Source organism: Polyodon spathula, chromosome 7 (genome assembly GCF_017654505.1).
Source record: "Polyodon spathula isolate WHYD16114869_AA chromosome 7, ASM1765450v1, whole genome shotgun sequence".
NCBI lineage: Eukaryota > Metazoa > Chordata > Actinopteri > Acipenseriformes > Polyodontidae > Polyodon > Polyodon spathula.
Window position 1 is genome coordinate 20,456,777 of NC_054540.1, and position 19,777 is coordinate 20,476,553.

General features: G+C 36.4%; 1 protein-coding gene across 7 annotated transcripts in view; it reads left to right on the forward strand.

The window, feature by feature from the left end:
• LOC121318332 (kinesin-like protein KIF21A) overlaps nt 1-19,777 on the forward strand; it is a 62,022-nt gene that overhangs the window by 418 nt on the left and 41,827 nt on the right. The gene's annotated exons all lie outside the window — the stretch shown is intronic.

A 19,777-nucleotide genomic window follows, 5' to 3' on the forward strand; every position in this document is an offset into this window, starting at 1 on the left:
GATCTATTTTTGCACGGACGTGTTCCAGCGACAATATTGTTATAACAGGTACCTGCTGCATGCAGGCACATTAATATATCTGACACAATGGATCTTTACACTGAAGGTTTTTTGAGGCATGGGAATGTATTATTTGTCGGTCTTTTATAATTATATGATGCAGTTCTTGGTGGCAAATTGAAACAATTTCCAAGTCGTAGCTGCTCTTAGAAAATAATGCATGTGGTTCTAGAACAAATGACCCCTTGTGTAGTTGTGTTGTGTAATAATAATGCAGCTACAGACGAGACTAGGCTCCTGTAAACATGCACATTTCTGTAAGATATTTACATAGTTGTATATTACTACAGGAACTCAAGTGCTTTGAATGTATACATTGTACAATGTAATAATAGAGCAAACACAAAGGATGGTTCCTGGTCATCATGACATGTGACATGCTCTCTTGATTGTGGAAACATGAGATTTCACCGTCATCATATCGACGATATCGACGAGGCTAGAGTCAATTACAATACGCCCTGTGGCTTCTTATTAGTTTATTTATTTTATACTTACTTTACGTCCTGTAATTTGAAAAGGGGGAAATGTGAAAACCAGCGTCACGCACTGTTTGTTTCAGGAGCTTGTGTGCAGCTACTGTATTTCATCCAGAATGAGCAGCAGTTGAAGGACAGATAATCAATGGATATACTGGTTTAGTGTGGGTTTCATTGACAGGTACAGGAAGAGAATGCAATAAACAAAGCGTTGACGTAATTAAGCAACATAAATATATAACCTAAGGACGCTATTTCTGATTACTGAGTGCAGTACTGTGGGGTTAATTTCATGAGTGCTGGAAATACCACGCAAGGCTGCAGTATCTGTCAGACCTATTTATTTATCCCTTTCACTTTAGTGATAAAAAAAAAAAAAAAAAAAAAAAAAAAAATGACCCACCTTATTGTAACACCTTAACTCCAGACCAGCTTTTTGGATGGCACTGAAATGTCATTAGAAGTCTGAAAGCTAAGCTAATGGGTGCTGCACTGGGCTTCAGTATGATATTCTACAACGCTGTGTACAAATAACAGTGATAGAATTAATTAGTGAAAGGTCTTCTCTGCCATCACCATTTTGTGTGATGTACTGTAAGATACAAAAATATACAGTTGTAGTCAAAAGTTTACATATCCCAATGGAAATTTATAATTTCTAGACATTTTTCAAAAACAAATGAAATAGGGAAAGTCTTTTGTAGCAATAGTTTTCTTTTGTGAATGAAGGAAAAAAAGTTACAACAAAAATTAAATTAATAGCTAGTTGAGGCACCTTTAGCAATAATAACCTCTTTTAGATGTTTAGGGTGTTTGTCAGCTTTTGGCGTGATTCTTTAGTGATTTTTGACCATTCTTCAATGCAAAATTGTTCCACAAGGACTTCTTTTGTGCACAGCCTTCTTCAACTCAGACCAAAGATTCTCAATTGAATTTAGATCGGAACTTTGACTAGGCTATTCCAGAACCTTGATTTTATTTTTCTTTTGAAGTAGATTTTGATGTGTGCTTTGGATCGTTGTTCTGTTGGAACGTCCAGTTCCACTTTAAAACTAATTTTGTAGTGGAGGGTTTCAGATTATCTTTTCACTATTTTTTGATATGCTATATAATCCATTTTACCATGTATTGGAACTAAATTTCCTCTGCCATTAGAGGAAAAACAGCCCCACAGAAGGATAGTACCACCTCCATGTGTGACAGTATGTGTTCTTTTCTTTGTACACCTCACCAGACTTTCTCCAAACGTAACAACTATCAGCGTGACCGAAAAGCGTGCTCAATATTTGTTTCCTCACTCCACAAAATCTTTGGCCAGAACTCATATCCATCATTCAAATGCCATTTTGCAAGCTTTAAGCGATTGTCCTTGTGACGTTTTCCCAAGAGTGACTTTTTCCTTGGCCTGCGACCATTGAGACCTTCACCATGCAATACTCAACCTATGGTTGAAATCTCACTTGCAGACAGGTGAAAGAACCTTCTTTCTTCCAGACTGAGGGAACGTTGTGACAGTACCATGAGTCTTGTACTTCTTGATAATAGAAACAGTAGTTGCAACTGGGATACTCAATGCTTAGAAATCTTCTTGTATCCTTCTCCAGCTTTATGACAATACATGTTTTATGCCGAAGGTCTTCAAATAGCTCTTTACTTTTTCCCATATTTACTTATTGGTAATGACAGCAATCATCCTATGCCTAACTCTTTTATACTCTCTAAGAATGTTCACCTACAATCCGGAATTTTCTAGACTTTTCTAGAATTAGATTCTATATTATCCTATTTAAATTTCTAGCACCTTGTAGACAATATAGTATCAAAGGGTATGAATACTTTTGAATTAGAATTCTGCAAAAAAAAAAAAAAAAAATGCTAAAATAAATAATAATAGACATCTATTTCTTGTAACTTTTTTCCTCATCCACAAAAGCAAAACTTTTGCTACAAAAGATTTTTCCAAAATTATTTGTTTTTGAGAAATTTCTAAAAATGATAAGTTTCCATTGGGGTATGTAAACCTTTGACTACAACTGTATATATTTGCAGACCTGATCAAAGGATGTAATTAAACCAGCTGTCAACTCTGTCTGACACACCTGAGTGAGTCTAGTGATTGATAGCCAACAACATCCTTTGGAAAAATGAGAAGTTACTGTTGGGGTGAACATACTTGAGGATTTTGTTTTTGATTAACTGTTGTTTGATCTCATTGTCTTTTAAAATTGGGCTTCTCTGTGGTTAAATAATTCACTCTTGCTCTCTGCATAATTTAGTAAGACGACAATACCCAGTATTATACATTTATAATTATAATAACCCTTTAAAATCTTTACATCTTTTGGGAGGTGCAAGTACAGAATGTCTGTTTGTATGAAAGACTTCTTTAATGTTAGATATTGGAATTTAAATAATTTCCTTTTTTGTAAGACAAGTAGCAACAGCAAAGTCCAAAGAAATAGTTATGTCCTTGGGGCTAAAATGATATTGCATTCAATTTGTAATGTAAAAGTCTACTAAAGATGTGTAGAAAGTTGACTAGTGATGCATTTGGGATATTTGGCTGAATATTTGAAAATAAACGTTTCAGTTTTTTTTGGTCTTTTTAATAAGGAAAAAAAAAAGTGTTGTCTATTTTAAATGAAATATATGATGCCAAACATATTGGTATTCTTGCCAAAAGTTTTTAAAGTCTTTGACTCTGTCTGATTTTCTTTTTAAGACATCAGAAAATACCACCTGTGTAATCTGCCCTGTGGGGAGCTGATTACATCAGTGCCTGCTTTAGTCTGTCTTCAATCGGAAACAATTACATTGGCAATTTGGTCATCTTGGACAGAATAATGACCTCTAATACATTCATTTTCAAGGACATACTGTGTTCCCAGATAGCTTTGTCTAGCCAGACAGTCAGCAACAATTTAATAACTTTTCCCCTGATTACAAAACCTGCAGCTTCTGGGACAGGAGGCAGTAGTTACAACATTTATTATTATCATATAACTCTGGAGTGCTCCTGTTTTTTTTCTGCAGATGTTGTTTTATTTTTTATTTTATGATTTATTTCTCATTAGTAAATTGGTAATATAAAATAGTTACCATTGTTGGTGTTTGGCTTAAAATACATCTGTGTTTATATTTTTGTTTTTCAGTTTCTACACTGTAAGGTGAGCTGTGATTCTATTTCAACCAAAGTCCTCTTAAACACACATTATCCTGTGTAAATGATGTTTGACAATGCAGATATACAGTTTGGGGGGGGTTTAAGTACGTTTTGATTATGACTGTACAAAAGGATTGGATTGCCTTGGATAAGCGGTTGTCAGGCTTCCTACAAACCCTCAATTGCAGCATAGTAATAGTATAGAGTTTAGAATGTGGACTGGGAGAATTCACTCTGGCTCAGTCGCTTTGACAGATGAAGCGTCAACATGCATCAGTGTGACGTACAGTACAGACTCAGTGGGATAACAAAAAGTATAGTTTCTGAGATTTTGCTTGTATTGTATGTTTTTTTTACCTTTGTTTGACATGAAGAGATATTCAACAGTAAATAACATATACTGCAGGCTAAACATTCCGAAAATAAAAATTAGGCCTAGATTGGAAGCTCCATGTTTCACTTGTGTGAACTGTTAAGAGCAGCTGGAGGCAGCCATTATTATTAGCTGATAATGAGAGTACTGTAAGAAAGAGTTGATAGTTTGTATAAAAATCGTGTCCAACTGCTAAATATACCTTAAGAGAAAGGACTGTGAATATAGAAAATGTAATCTCAGTATTTGTTGACTTCATGTTGTATACTGTGCTGTTGTGACTTAATGCATTTTTCATTTCATCTTATACAATTACAGAATTTTTCTGCAAAACAATAGGAGTCAATCTGTCTGTTTTTGTGCTTGAGTTGTGTTTAAAATTATTAGGCTATTTTCACATTGTATGAGTTTTGCATACCAGGGCTCTACATTTAGATTGTTAACGACTTGCCCCTCAGGCTACTGAGCTAGTGTTTTATTGGCCTGGTTGCAATTTTATCTGGCACAACATATTTCATATTTATACATTTTTTCATAATTGTTTTTATTTTCAGTATGTTTCTAACAGTGTACGGTAACCAAAGATAGCCCACATCTCAAAAGCAAGCGGCTAAACGAAGCCTTTCAATATATGTTACTTCAGCCATTAAACATGTGCTGCATATAGCAAGTGCTAAAAGAAGTACGGTAATCCAAACTTGGATAACATTGAAATTAGAAAGGTATAACGTTGTGATGAATATAAAGACATACGAAATGTTCAGCACAACAATGCAGTGACTGTAAGAAAAGGCAAGATACTTGGAGTTGGAAATTAGTCATTTTTTTAACTCTGGACTGTAGTTCAATGTAAAATATTCATTGTTGACTTTCTGTGAATGGATGGAGTAACGGCAGCATTTGCACTGACCAATAAAAGTACAACCAGGTGTCCTTGTTTTGAATTATTTACAGGTTATTGAATAAACAAAGTAACTTGACTTAGATTTATCTGATGTCAATACTTGATGGCTAGTTGTAATTAGTAATGTTAAACTATTGTAATGTTGAAATATATTTTCTATTTTGGCCAGGTTACAATATTTACACTAAGATTATGTTATAAATAGTATTTGTTAGAATTAAACAGATGTAGAATATTTAGGTTGCTATTTGATAGGTGTTATTTTATTCTGAATGTACTACAGCAAAAATTATTATGGCGGCAAGAAGCGTTCAGTGATAAGGGACACCCTAAAACTGTTGGGACCTGGAAGTTTATGTGTGACATTATCTCTGAGCTAAACACTAACCACCTCTCTAAACAATGGCTACCTTTTCATGTTGGATTGGTCAGTACTTTTGTGCTGACCTTTGTTTCATACTACAGTAGAGACTTTGACCCCAGTTCACTAGAGCTTGTTGGACGGTATTCTTTACTGAGTTGGAATTCCAGGTATCAGAAGTGACACATTACAGTAGGTTAAGTCAGAAAGTGAAAAACGCTAGGGGTTGATAAATTATCTGAAGAACATTAGAAAGCTTGTCAGGTGCAGGTGTATTGATCTCACTGAAAGTTAGGGAACTGTATCTAGTGTGTGAAACGTTAGAGTTGGTGGTTAAAACTTCCCAACTGTTGTCCAAGTGTTCAGCTCGATGGTGTATTCTCAATAGACTTTATTCACAGTAGACTCAAAACAAGGCTTGGTGTCCAGCTGTCAGCTTCCGGCCGCCAGAGTCAAACTGCAGTGGAGTTGCTGTAGTCTGAGAGAAGTATGGCGTGGCATTGTTATGTCTGATTCTCGATGTGATCTTTTAAATTTAAAAATTTAAGCTTGAACTTTAACAACTGCCATATTACATGTGCAGCACAGCACGTATTTTACCTTTATGAAATGATTAAACAGGTTACACAGCAAAGAGGCAATAATGCAATAATTTACCTGGGCGTGAGCTTCTGTCACTGGGTTATACAATTTTTTTTTATTAACGCATGTTAAAATAATACAATGTGTTTGAATAAGTAAAGAGTTTGTCACAAAATGCATAATAGAAAGAAAGGGCATCCTTTGCATTATCCTGCCTCTTAATTGTATTTAGAAAGAATGTACAAACACATGATTAATACCAATACACTTAGAAACAATACAAACAGGTACTTAATAGCAACACTGTACATATTAGTTCAATTAAACGTTCTCGAACTAAAACTGACAGAAACACTTTTTTGAGGATATGTTAGCACAGTACGGTATTCACTTGCCGATCGCCAGATAAGACGCTTGCTAATTGACCTTCAAAGGCCATAGTATTTAGAATTACAGTAAAATGCAGACTTTTTTTATTATTCAGAATTCATTAAAAAAAACAACGTGCAAGGCTGAAACCAATATGGAATATATTCACATCTTAGATCCACAATATTTTCATTTAATAATTCTGTAGCCAATAAAAATTATATTTTATAACTCATTTTTATTGTTTAAATGACAGCACTATGTAGATCCACTACTGTTTAGATCCATTTAATATTCTTCATGATCTTTGAAGTTTCAAATGGGCTGTTGTAATTCTAATGAATATTGTATTTTGGCTATATGGAATGAAGCTAAAATCTGATCAGTTATTGAACTCAGATTTTTTTGGTTTTCATATAGTTTTCACATGAATTTTAAGGGTCGGTGCCACAGTACATATAGGCTAGTTTTAGGATTTTACCCCCACAGACCAACCTATGATATTTCTGGCCCATACTTCTTGTAAAAGTATCAATAAAAAGAGCAGTGTTCCCCTGGATAACTTCACTAGCAGAGTTACTTGTAACACACAGTAACATGCTGCTAAACAAGATGTATAATGACCTTATGGTGACCTCTGACCTATTTAAGCTGAGCTACAGTTCTTGCTGTACACTACATAAAAGTTGAACCATCTTTGACTTTTTTTTGTTTCAAATTATGTGCTTTATATAATTTTCAAGGACTATAGTATTTTTGTGAAGCATATTATTATAGAGACTTCTTCACTGACATGTGCGTAACTTAAATTATTTAGTCATAAATCTGATTTAGTGTGACTCAAATAACTGAACTGAACTGCCGTTACACCTGTCATGAACAGTAGTACCACACCTGTACAGGCTTGTGTGGGGTTTTACTTAAGCAAAGAGAAAAGGGTGCACCATGTGTACGAGGATAGAAAAACTGAGTAAAGAGGTTGTGTGCGAACACCCTCGATGGGTCTCAAGCAACTTTACAGGAGCTATGCGCTGTACCAATCGCACTGTACTTTTGTTTTTTAAAGTCATGAATTTCAATTTTTTTTTTTTTTATTAAAAAAAAAAAAAAAAAAGTATTTTCAGGGCTCGCAAAATCGCTAGCCCGACGTTTCGGGACAACCAAAAAAATCTCTCGAAGAACGTGTTTTTTTTTTTTGGCAGCTTGCCTGATGGGCAATCTGATTTTTTTTTACTCTATAACAAGATAACGTTCTGTGCTTTAATCAAACAGCGGTTTCTCAATCGAGATTCCGCTCACAGATCAACCAGTAAAACACGTTTGGAGGGATCAGTGTTTTTCATTGGTAATGCTTGAGTGATTTCCGGGGCGACGTGGATGTACACATTGCTTGTGACCAAATCCCGCGAGGATTGCCCTCTGTAACCCCCCTGACAACTCAAGCAATCCTATCTAGTCAGCGCACTGGTGTCACATGACTGTGTCTGCTCGAAGGGTAAATGGACACTATGACAGCCAAAGTATATACTTTTCTATTGAAAGCTGTGTTTTTTTTTAAACAGAGTTACAGACTGAAATTACAAGCTACAATACTCTGCTCACCAAGATTCAGTGGCAGGCTGTACTGTGAATGACATCCTTTGACCTTAACCTTTTCATGCACATATTACTAAGTCATAAAGAATTCAAAAACAGATAAATATTGAATGTCATCACCATAATGTTTATATTAAAGTGTAGCATAAACAGACCAGCCTGACGTGATTAGATTGGATTACGAAAGCAAGCACTGCACACTAAACGAATTGGGCTAATTATATAGCAACCGAGCAGTACAGTATACTCCACCCTTTCTCTTTTTTCCAACATACTGTTGGAGAAGCAAAGTGTCCTGGCAGCTAGTGAGCAGTTAAAGGATTTCTTGTGAATAACTAATATAATAACATGGCTGTTAGAGCGCTAACAATGTAAAACAGTAGAACTGGGAAGACCAAAACCTACTTAAAGTACTGCTTCAAAAATACTTTTCAGGCCTGTACTAATGTTGGATGTACTGTGCAGCAGATTCCAGGACAAGCTAGCCGAATCTGCAACTAATTCGTCAAAGAGCTGTAAGCATGGCTGAGCAGCTCAGTCACAAATCTAAGGCTGCTTCAATCCCATGCTTGACACATCAAACAGGTGTTGCCCAAAGGTTACTTCAAGTACTAATGTGTCTGCACATTATGCTTTCCAATAATAAACAGAAAAGGGTACTGTAATTGTACAGTACTGTAGGTTTAAAACTGTGATTAGACAGTTGCACCTGTTTTTGTGCCTTAAAAATGCACTTCAATATAGCCTACTGTACTGTGTTTTTACTTTTATTCAGAATTCAGTGAAATTGGTTGACTGAACTGTACGGGTAATTGGAGTCCTCTGTTTCTTGACTCAAGGCTACCTGCAACAGCCACCAGAGAGATAAAATAACATTGACAAGTTAAATTAATTTGAACGAGGATCTAATTATTGAGCAAGGAAGTTAAAGGCTTTGTATCCCATTATCAATCCACCCTACCACCCAGATCCACTGTTCCCTAGAACTACAGTATGAAACTTCAAAAATCAAACAATTATCCAAACCCCAAGTTATCAAACCTTTACGTCACTGTAAATGTAAAATTGCAATGATTTAAAAAAAATAAAGTAAACTCTTATCATGCTGTGTTGTTGATAACTTACTTAAAAACAAGTTCAAAATGTCTTTCATGTGCGTGTTTTTTTTTTTTTGTTGTTAATAGTTTTCAAATAAAAATATAAGACAAAACCTGCTGTATTCCTTCGAATTTAAGACACAGCCCAAATTTTACCACCTTCAATTTGAGGAAAAACATTAAATAAATATGCATTTACAAAGATACAGCCTCAATTACGCTGTTGTATCGTACAAAACTGACATGAAACAGTGTTGTTGTGGATTAACCACAGAGCTTGTTTATTGTGCTGTGCAAAGTGTAATAACTAAGAAGGCGTCTTTGTTGTCTTTTCTCAGCAGTCATTCACGCTGCTGTTTCTGTTCTCAGATAGTCACGTCTTTTGTTGGCGATTTTAATACATGCATCACTATACTGTACTCGAATTTAAAATACAGGCTATTTTTAAGGAGCATCTGAAATTCAAAGGAATATGGTATACCAACTAGAATTAGTCATGAGATTTTGTCACGGCAGCAGTAACGAAATAAAAGCTTGAACATTCGACAAGTAATGAGTGATCTGGTATTGATCATATCTTTTAAAACATGTAAATTGTCTCCAATAATAAACTGTGACCGTTCATTCCCCAGTACCAGTATACAGTATTGGAGTGGCTGAATACTCTTGTCAGAGCCTGTTTAACTGTTGGAGTCAGAAAGTCATTTGGGTAATACTTTTTTAATAGCTTTGACTTTGTTGCATACTGTTCTTTTTCAACAAATGTATTGTTATGGTAACCGTACTTGTTAAGGTTATGTTTTTTTTTCTGTTAAACTATTGAGCCGTTTCAACAAGGACTTTTTTTGTCCTGTTGTTATGAACATCAAGTCATAAGAGGGTTTTGTAGACCTACTACTTTCAACAGTTCACGGTCTAGTTCAGACCAGTAGGCAAATAATGAGGGAACAAAAGCAGGGTAAGTTATATCCTTCTGGGTTGCATGAAGAGAGGCATAGATCATAACACGTGTAGCGGTTCAATAATATTTGTGCAGTCTATCTATGTTTTGTTACATTATATGCTGGAATAGCTTTTCCAGTAACCTACTTCTCCTGGAACTTTAAAAGAGATATTCAAGGATTGTAAATATCCAGGACCAGATTAAATTGTTCTCTGCTTATGGGGGGGTCAATGTCTTTCTCTTGACTGTAGCCACAGATTGAGTTGATTATTGAGCTAAACTCAATCCCAGGGGATAGAAACAGGATATTAGTGTGTTCTGTAAAGCATTTATTTAATTAATTATGTGCATGTTTACTATTTAAAGATACAAACACAAAACACAGATGTGGCAAAGTGGCTTGCGAATAACATACACAAGATTGAAAGTTCAATAAAACATCTTCTTTATTTGGCTGGGTTGCGTGTCAACAATACTTAAATAATAAGCACAGGCTCTACACAGTCATGTGCATCGCTCCGTGCAAAGCAATGGTTTCAGACACGAAATAATACGACACTTTGTAATAACACCAAACACAGACATAGTCACTTCTCCAGACAGTGATTGCTCGAGTGAAGTTGGGCGAAAGACAAGAAACAGTGGTGCAGTGTAGTTGGGGTTTTGGTGCTGGCTAGTAGCGACAGCTCCCAGTGTGTGTTAGCCAGCTACAAGTCACAAAAGACAAACCGTTAGCACAGTCAAACAAACAAAAAACGAAACACATTAATGAATTACTTGCATTTACTAAACGAGTCCTTTCAGTAACCAAAACGAAGGAAAAGATAGCTCGGTCAATTCCACCAAGTACCCTCAGTCACGCCCTCTTTCGGTGGCGTGGCCATTCACATATCCTCCAATCCGTGACTGACACATAGTCTATCGCATTAAGGTGACGACTTCTGGTATTGTGGCTCCACCCCCTTCCTGGATATCTGGCTTATGACTGGCCTTGGAATGAACCATCCAGTACAGAGCACACTGTTCCTGTTATACTGTGCCCTCACAGGTCGGGAGAGAGATTGTTAACTTGTATTCATTCGCTCTGTCACAACAGGTAAATGTTCTCCTTTGATTTAAAAGAATAGCAAGTGAAGGTTGTCTACACAGGTGTGTTAAGTACATAAAGCTGTTACTGTACATACAGTGCCTATAGAAAGTCTACACCCCCTTTCAAAATTTTCACCTCTTGTTGCCTTATAGCCTGGAATTAAATCACACACCAAGTGGCCTCCACCTGTGTTAAATTGTAGTGATTCACATGATTTCAGGATTCAGCAGTTCCTGTAGGTTTCCTCTGCTGGGTAGTGCATTTGAAAGCAAGACTAAACCATGAGCACCAAGGTGCTTTCAAAAGAGAACAAAAGAACAGATCAGGGGATGGGTATAAAAAAATATCAAAGGCCTTGAATATCCCTTGGAGCATGGTCAAGATGATTATTAAGAAGTGGAAGGTGTATGAGAGTACCAAGACCCTGCCTAGATCAGGCCGTCGTTTCCAAACTGGATAACCAAGCAAGAAGGAGACTGATCAGAGAGGCTACCAAGAGGCGAATAGCAACTTTGCAAGAGCTGTAGGCGTTTATGGCCAAGACTGGTCAAAGTGTGCTTGTGACAACAATATCCCAAGCACTCCACAAATCTGGCCTGTATGGTAGGGTGGCAAGAAGGAAGCCATTACTCAAGAAAGCCCACCTTGAATCCTGTTTGAAGAATGCAAAAAAAACCACTCAGGAGATTGTATAACCATGTGGCAAAAAGTTTAGTGGTCTGACGAAACTGAAATGGAACTTTTTGGGCTAAATGCAAAGCGTTATGTTTGGCGAAAACCCAACACAGCACATCACCCAACTGTGAAGCATGGTAGTGGCAGCATCATGTTATGGGGATGTTTCTCATCGGCTGGGACTGGGGCACTTGTCGGGATGGATGTGAAAATGAATAGCAAAGTACAGAGAAGTCCTTGAGGAAAATCTGCTGTCCTCTGCAAAAAAGCTGAAACTGGGAGGGAAGTTCACCTTTCTGCATGGCAACGACCCAAAGCATACAGCCAGAACTACACTGGAGTGGCTAAGGAACAAAAAGGTAAATGTCCTTGAGTGGCCCAGTCAGAGCCCCGACCTAAATCCAATCGAAAATTTGTGGCATGACGTGAAGATTGCTGTCCATCAACGCTCCCCAAGGAACTTGACAGATCTTGAACAGTTTTGTAAAGAAGAACGGTCAAATATTGCCAAATCTAGGTGTGTAAAGTTGGTAGAGACCTATCCGAACAGACTCACAGCTGTAATTGCTGCCAAAGGTGCTTCCACCAAGTTTTACACCAAGTAAAACTTTTTTCCCCTTAACAGTGTGGAGTATGGTGTGTAGATAAGTGGACAAAATCCTCATTTAAATGCATGAAACTCTGAGGCACTGACGCAACAAAATGTGAAAAAAGTTCAAGGGGGTGTAGACTTTCTATAGGCACTGTATTACATAATGCATAATGCATAAAAACACTTATACTAATTGCTAACACTTCATTCAGCATTGTTTTAAATATAGCCACCACACTTACAACATAAACACCAGGAAACATTCAGCGCTGCAACAATTTTGACCATTGTTTATGTTTAACCTGTTGATACGGGACTGACGGAAAAAAAATCATTGCCATTATTCTTGTGAGTATGTACTGTACTAGAGAGAAGAATGAAACAACCATGTAATGCCTGCATGGTATTCTAAAGCTTTACCTATTAAATATTGTACCTTTTCTAAGGCAGCAGGCAAAGTTCAAGGTTTGTATTTGCACAGCACCATATGCTATTGATATCTCCTTTTTCAAAGCTTGTGAAATGTTCCATTCTGCAAATTTAGTAGAGACAGGATACAACCTGAGAGCTGTTTTCAGTTTAGTGCTGCTGCATTTTCAGAACTCTCATTTTGTGAAACATTAAGCCAGAATACTTTTCTGTGCTGGGGTCAGGCTTCACAGGTAGTCAATGCATGACTGGGCATACGTTTTTGTAACTATCAACAGGAGAACCCTTGCAGCCACCTCCATTAAAGTGACAACATACAGCACGTTGTTTTCCAAATTCTTGCTCATCCAAGAGCTGTTGCTAGTCTAATTGAAAAGTTGAATCATATCAAGATTATACAGGAGCCAAGATACCCTTACAGTACAGTACTTGTACCATCTCATTAAACAGGTTCTTTTAAAGTGGTGTATTAATAATTTACTCTGGTTAACCCGATGAATGTGAATGAATGCGGCTTGGAATTGTATTCGTATCTCTGCAAGATTCCCTTTTGCAGTTGGCTGTCAGGTCACTAAAATCACTGGCACTAGGATAAATGTATACAGTATTTCATGGCCCATTTGTTGTACTGTACAATATATCTCGGCTTGCTACTTTCGATATGAATTGGTAAAACTAGTTAAACGTCGAATTCCTAAAAAAAAACAGTTCAACTGAAATAAATTTATATACGATAAACGTCGGTATAAACACTCGCTAATAGAAATCATCTCTAGTTTGTGTAGTTTTTATTCTTGCTGCCTGTCCAGTCTCCGTTCCGCTCTGAATGGCTGGGGGTCGCTGTCACTCATCTCAGTGGTTCGTTAGTATTGTAGTTTCACCTGTTCTGACAGATCTCGTGTGCTGGAATGCTCTCACTTGCCAACAACAGCGCTTGTCATTCAAAACGCGAAAACGACTTAATGAATATTGGGCATAATATCCTGGCTGAAGGCTGAAGTCTCCGTGGCAGGACGAGCGTCTGCCTTGCCTTCCAGTGACTCTGAGTACGACTGTGCTGAAGCAGGAGAGGGGAGCTCAGACTCCGAATAATAAGTGCAAGTTTGTTATGTTCAGCTGTCTAATGTTTTGTTCTGTGCATATTGTTTTTAATCGTAAATTTATGCTATAAATGTATGTGTAATGCACTTTTATATGCTGCGTTTACTACGTTTTTTTGAGACCATTTTTAAATGTACAGCTTAGCTGTGACCAAACGTTATTTAAATTAGAATGTTGATAACCATGGTTTTATTGCCTGTTGAATGTGATAAATGAGACGTTTTTCAGTGGCATAAAACGTCTAGTTTTTTTTTTTTTTTTTTTTTTTAAAGCATAAAGGTCGATTTTACCCATTCTCTGCTTGAATTGAAAAAAAAAGGTAAATTGTTTCTAAAATAACTGTTGATATTAATCGAATAATAGTAAGCCTAAATATATCCCACCCCAAAAATAATTTAAATATTTTTAGGGAATGGCAATAATCATACAGACTGTTTTATTGTGGTGTATTCTAATTAGGGCTTCTGTTTTTCCATTAATTTCATTTTTTAGTGCTTTTTTTTTTTGTTTGTTTTAGTGCTATTTTCGAGTTTTATGTAATTGTTTTTTTTTCCAGTGCTTTCGCTTATTGTATACTGTGTGAAATTATTGTTTTCGGTTACTTTCCAAAATGCTTGGGCGTTTTTCCCTGTCAATTCGACAGTACTTGCACACCTAAGTTGTACCTTCTTTCCTTTGCTGTCTTCCACAATGAAATCCTTATGGTCACCAGCACATTCTTCTGGAATTTTTGTGTATAGGCATATTTTGACCTGCCCAAAACCAGTGACCTAAAATTATTCTTCGTAAACTTAGAGTAAATGTTACAGTTGCAATTTCAATTGTGTTGCTCATACTTGTCTATCATCTCTACTTTCTTACTAAACGCTATTCCTGCATTGATACGTGAGAAGAGTTACAGCTGTGCAACAGTATTTCTGCTCAAGTAAATCACATCTGACTTTCAGCTGAGCTCTATTTCTTTTCAGGATCATTATGTTCAGTGACTGTCAAATAATACACAACGTCACTGTACCTTTTAAACAGCACCTGTCACAGTCTCGCTTTGAAAACAGATCTTGACTTTTCATACTGAATAATCAAGAAAATATTCGCATTTACCACATTTCTGAGGTCGCATTTACAAGGGGGTCCTCTCATACACAGACACAACCATACATAAAACAACACAATTAATATTTGTGGGGTCCCGCCTTAGACAACAACAACTTTCTTCAATGTGGACTAAAAGGAAAGCAAAGGCAAGGCATTTTAAGCAAATCCCGAATCCGCTCTTTATAACCAGAAAATGAGAGGCTGCCGAATTCCATTCTTAAACCATGAAAAGGTGTTCCAGGTGTTTGGGAGTCGATAACAAAAAGCCAGTTCTCCTATCATATCCGTATGCTTGGGACTACCAAACTATCAGAATCATGAGATCGCAAACTGTAGCCAGTATTGACCTTTTGACCAAAGTACTGAGATAATCAGAAACCATGCCTTTAATAACTTTAAAAACTAAGCAATACCAGTGATAAAGCCTTCGATTTGTCAACGAACCATCCTAGATTTTTATATCCTTCCTATTAGAACAAAATAACATGGTTTGAGTCTGTCTTATTTAGCAGTAATCTATCTCAGAGTAGTTGTTTTTGCAGTGTCAGGTGTACTCTGCAGATCTCTTTGAACAGCCTGTATGGAATATCCAGGTGTATACCCTGAGGAACCCCTTTGCACAGAGATAAAAAGATTGAAATATTTCCATCAGCTCTTATTGCTTGTTTTCAGTTTATTAAGTAGTCCTTGAACCAATCCACAGCCCGTCACTAATTCCCAGGCCACCTACTTTTCTGCAGAGTACAGTATGATCAACTGAATCAAAAGCCTTGGATAAGTATACTAATAAAACACCTGTATATTTCCCATCATCCAAAGCGATTAATATATCATTGATAACTTTAAGAACAGCAGTATGGGTACTATGTTTTGACTGAATTCCAGATGGATGTCTTACCAAGATATTATTCTGTGTTAAAACACTCTTTAATGGTTTGCTTATAAAGTGCAATATTATGGTACAGCAGCTTACTCTCCATTATTTGAACAATCTGTTTGTTACACCCAGCTGCCTGACTGCATAGGGCTCTACCATTCTCTACCAGCAGCCACACCTGATCCAGCCACCCTCTCTGTCTGCTTGCTGTTGGCCTCTTCCTCCTCAAGGCTGCTAAGAGGAGGCAGTCTTGGCAAGGTTTCCTTTGGGACTACAGTACAACTACTTCTTTGTTCACTGAGCTTGAAATAATTTATCCCCGGCAAGATTATACTAAAGTCCTACATCTGCCAGCTGCAGCTAAAGAAAATGAGTGCACATGGCTACTGTTGACTGTGGGTTAAAGAATCTATGAGGAGATATTCATCAGCTAATAATAGAGACAGTTACTGGACGAAACCAAACTTTTACGTTATTGATATGCAGCTTCAAATGTTACCCTCTGGTCTATAAATAGGGTGCTTTCTATGCAAATTCCATTTTAGTAACATCTCTCTCATTCTCTGTTGTTGTTTTTGCTTACAGTAGATATTGTTTACCATGTTTACAACCTAATCAAGCAAAAATCTCCTTTTCAACCTCTTCACAATCGGAGATTGGGATTCAGCTTTTATTGTTACACACACTCATAGACCACCAGCATAAGGGTCTTTCAGCTTCATCATGAGATTCTTTCTGATGCTTAGCTCCCCGGTCACTATTGTCTTCTTTGCCTTATATGTCGGTCTTTTGTTTATACAGAGATACAGAACTCTTGTCATTAAGTCATGCCCGAGCAACAGTAATAATTGGAGCAGCATGGGGGATGGTCCAGAAACAAGCTCACTCTGTTTAATGCAATACGTTCCAGTACTGGAATAATGGTGGAGGAGATGCACTTATTATACAATACAGTATATGACATACTGTGTGTCCATATGTCAACTTTTACAGTTTTAGTAGATCTAGAGAACCGTTTAGACTGATCTTTTGGGCACATGGCTCATCTTTCTATCATACATAATTATGTCACACTGATATTTCCTCTTATCAAGAGTGATTCTTTTCCAATTGTGATAACACACAATACTTGCTTATGAATTTCTTTGCCACCAGTTACTGGAGCAGTTCATACTGTTAAGAGGTTTGCATTGCAGGTATTGTCCTTTTCCTGTAGTCAATAGCAAATCTGGTGTGTAACCTCTTAACGTGAGTTCTGTTTTTTAAGGTATTGTACTTGTACAGTACCATACGCAAATCAGAAAGATTAAACCCATGGCTTCTGGTGGTGATTTTACAGTTACAATACAATTTTATGGTTGCATGGTAAACTGGAATGATGATGTGCCTGATTAAACACATGTGCATCCTTAGATAGTATTGTTAAGTAGATTATTCATTTTGAATTAGGGAAACTGTGTACTGTATGTATCCTACAGAATTTTTTTTTTTTAATAAAATACATTCTTTGTCTGATTTTAAGTTAACTTTTTCTCAGTTTTCATTGACGTTAGCTTTTCGAAGCTTGTCAGACCAGTCACGGTCAGTGTTTGAATTGTCTGAATCACTGGCAAAGTGAGTTTTAGTGTGTATAACAAAATACTCTAAACATATTATGACAAAACATTAACCCAATCATAATCTTTCATTCAAATGCAAGCTGTAAACATGAAAAGGTAATGACAAGCAACCTGGTGGATGTTAACATTATCATGTTATAGTTCTGAAGCAGTTTAGTTGGTGGGTACAGTGAGTCTGGTTACCTGTTAGGCATTTTCATTTTTTGGTGCCGTCTTGTCCAAAAGCTGTCAACCAATGAAGCTTTATTACTAACAATCAGAGAAATTTCAAGTTAAACCACAAGAAATATAGAAAAGTAAAAGAATAAGTAGCTTTGAATGTCATTACAGTAAAAAAAGTACTTTGAATGAATAAAAAAATATAATATAAAATATATATATATATATATATATATATATATATATATATATATATATATATATATATATATATATATATATATATATGATATGGACCTTTTCATACTGGAAAGTTGTGTGCCAGCTCCACCTACTTCACATGTCTATAGAGAGGGAGTAGGCAGGTCTGGCAGAGTTTTCTGTTTTGGAGGAAGACGGTAGTGCTAATATGACAAAATGCTTTTCATTTCTTTGTTTGGATTCAATGAGTACAATCTTCCTGTGTCCTTTTACCATGGATATACAGTAAACATTCACTTGTCTTTTAGTGCAGTTCTAAACTGCTACAAAACACCCAAATCAAATTGCAAGTTCCACCCAATATATACAACTTACAATGCAAGTCTTCTTCCATGAAACCCTGCAGGCAAATTAACTTACTGTACACCAAAACAAAAAAAAAACTACTTAGTTAAAAAACGAATATTTTTAAATTATTCCTATTCATTACGTCTGTCTCCTCCTGAATGCATACTGTATACTGTTCTGTGTACCATTTTATATTGTTCAGTTACATTCTTTGAATAAACTGCTTCATCTGAGCAAAAGGCTTGGTTGCTTCCTCATTAAGCAGGGGATGGAAAATCAGTATGGCTTGGAGCCAAGCCATTGTGAACACTGTTTTCAGTGTTACCTTTGAATGGATTTGGAACAAAATCTGCATACAGTTGTTTAAATAATGTCCTTCTTGCAGTGTCAGCAGTAATTTTCATTTTTTGAAAGAGTTATTACCTTTTAATATTTTTTTCCTCAAGTACAGTAACGTGGCCGGTAACAATTTTTCCAGAGCTGGTCTGACTTCAGCCTAATGCCATTAGTTATTACACCTGTCTATAGTAAAGTAAGGTACTAAAGGTTAAAACATCGGAAATTTGGGTTTGTTCCAGTATTAAAAAGGACTCCCTGTCTGCCCTTCAGCTTTTGGTTGTTCTGCTCTGAAATTATATTTTTGCTAAGTCATTCTGGCACGTTCCCAATTTGCAAATGCTTTCTTAACAGAACAGTATTTCACTTTGAAAACATCTAGACTATTTTGTAGGGCTGCAACAAAGGGTACATTTTGACCTTCGAGTGTTCGAACCTTCGATGGTTCCAATTTGCATAATTTACTGGTAGCATCACCATAGCTACTTGTTTATGTTTGGTTGAAAGTCCTGTTATATTAAAGGTAACAATATACATGGAATAAAACATGCACATGTTGTATAAAAATGTTATATAGCACAGTAACCATGTTTTTTTAAATTTTTTTATAATTTAAATAAAACAGCAGAAGGTTTTCGAGACATTTTTTTCAATAGAGCTTGCTCTATACAACGCTTTGCTGCTGTTAAATAAATTGATTTTGTCCCCATTTTTATTCAGTAAAAGGCTTTTTAAGGCTGAGTAACCCTGAATTATTAATGTCCTGGTAGCATCTTGATACTGTACAGAGGGTTTTAACCTCATAGATTTATAAGTAGAGAGCACTGTAGTTGTGCCTATTGTAATGTATTGTTTTTAATAGACAGGATTTAATATGTTAACCCAAATCATAAATCGACGGTAGAAGAGAGCAGATTTTGTTTCATAGTTGTAGGTGTCAGATCTCGGTGACCCAGCTTTTGACCCAGGGTCAGGCTTGGTCTTCCTAAAAACTCTAGCTAAGGCCAAAAAATTTTGTATTATCTTATAGAATTAACTACTTTAGCTTCATAAAGTCAAATGAAACCTGCTGAATAATGTTACATTAACATATTGAATTACATACCCGTTGTAGTTTTGCATGTAATGATAACTGATAACCTAACCAACAGATACAGAAGTAGCACGTTGGAACTTTGTTCTGCTATCTCCATTAGAACACTTGGCATAGGCAGAATGAACAGTATTCATCAGCCTGGATCTCATACAGACATAGCTCATGGTTTTTTTTTATAATTGTGTCCAGAAACACTTTTTTTGTTTTTCCATAGCTAACGTTTCTTAAGCAG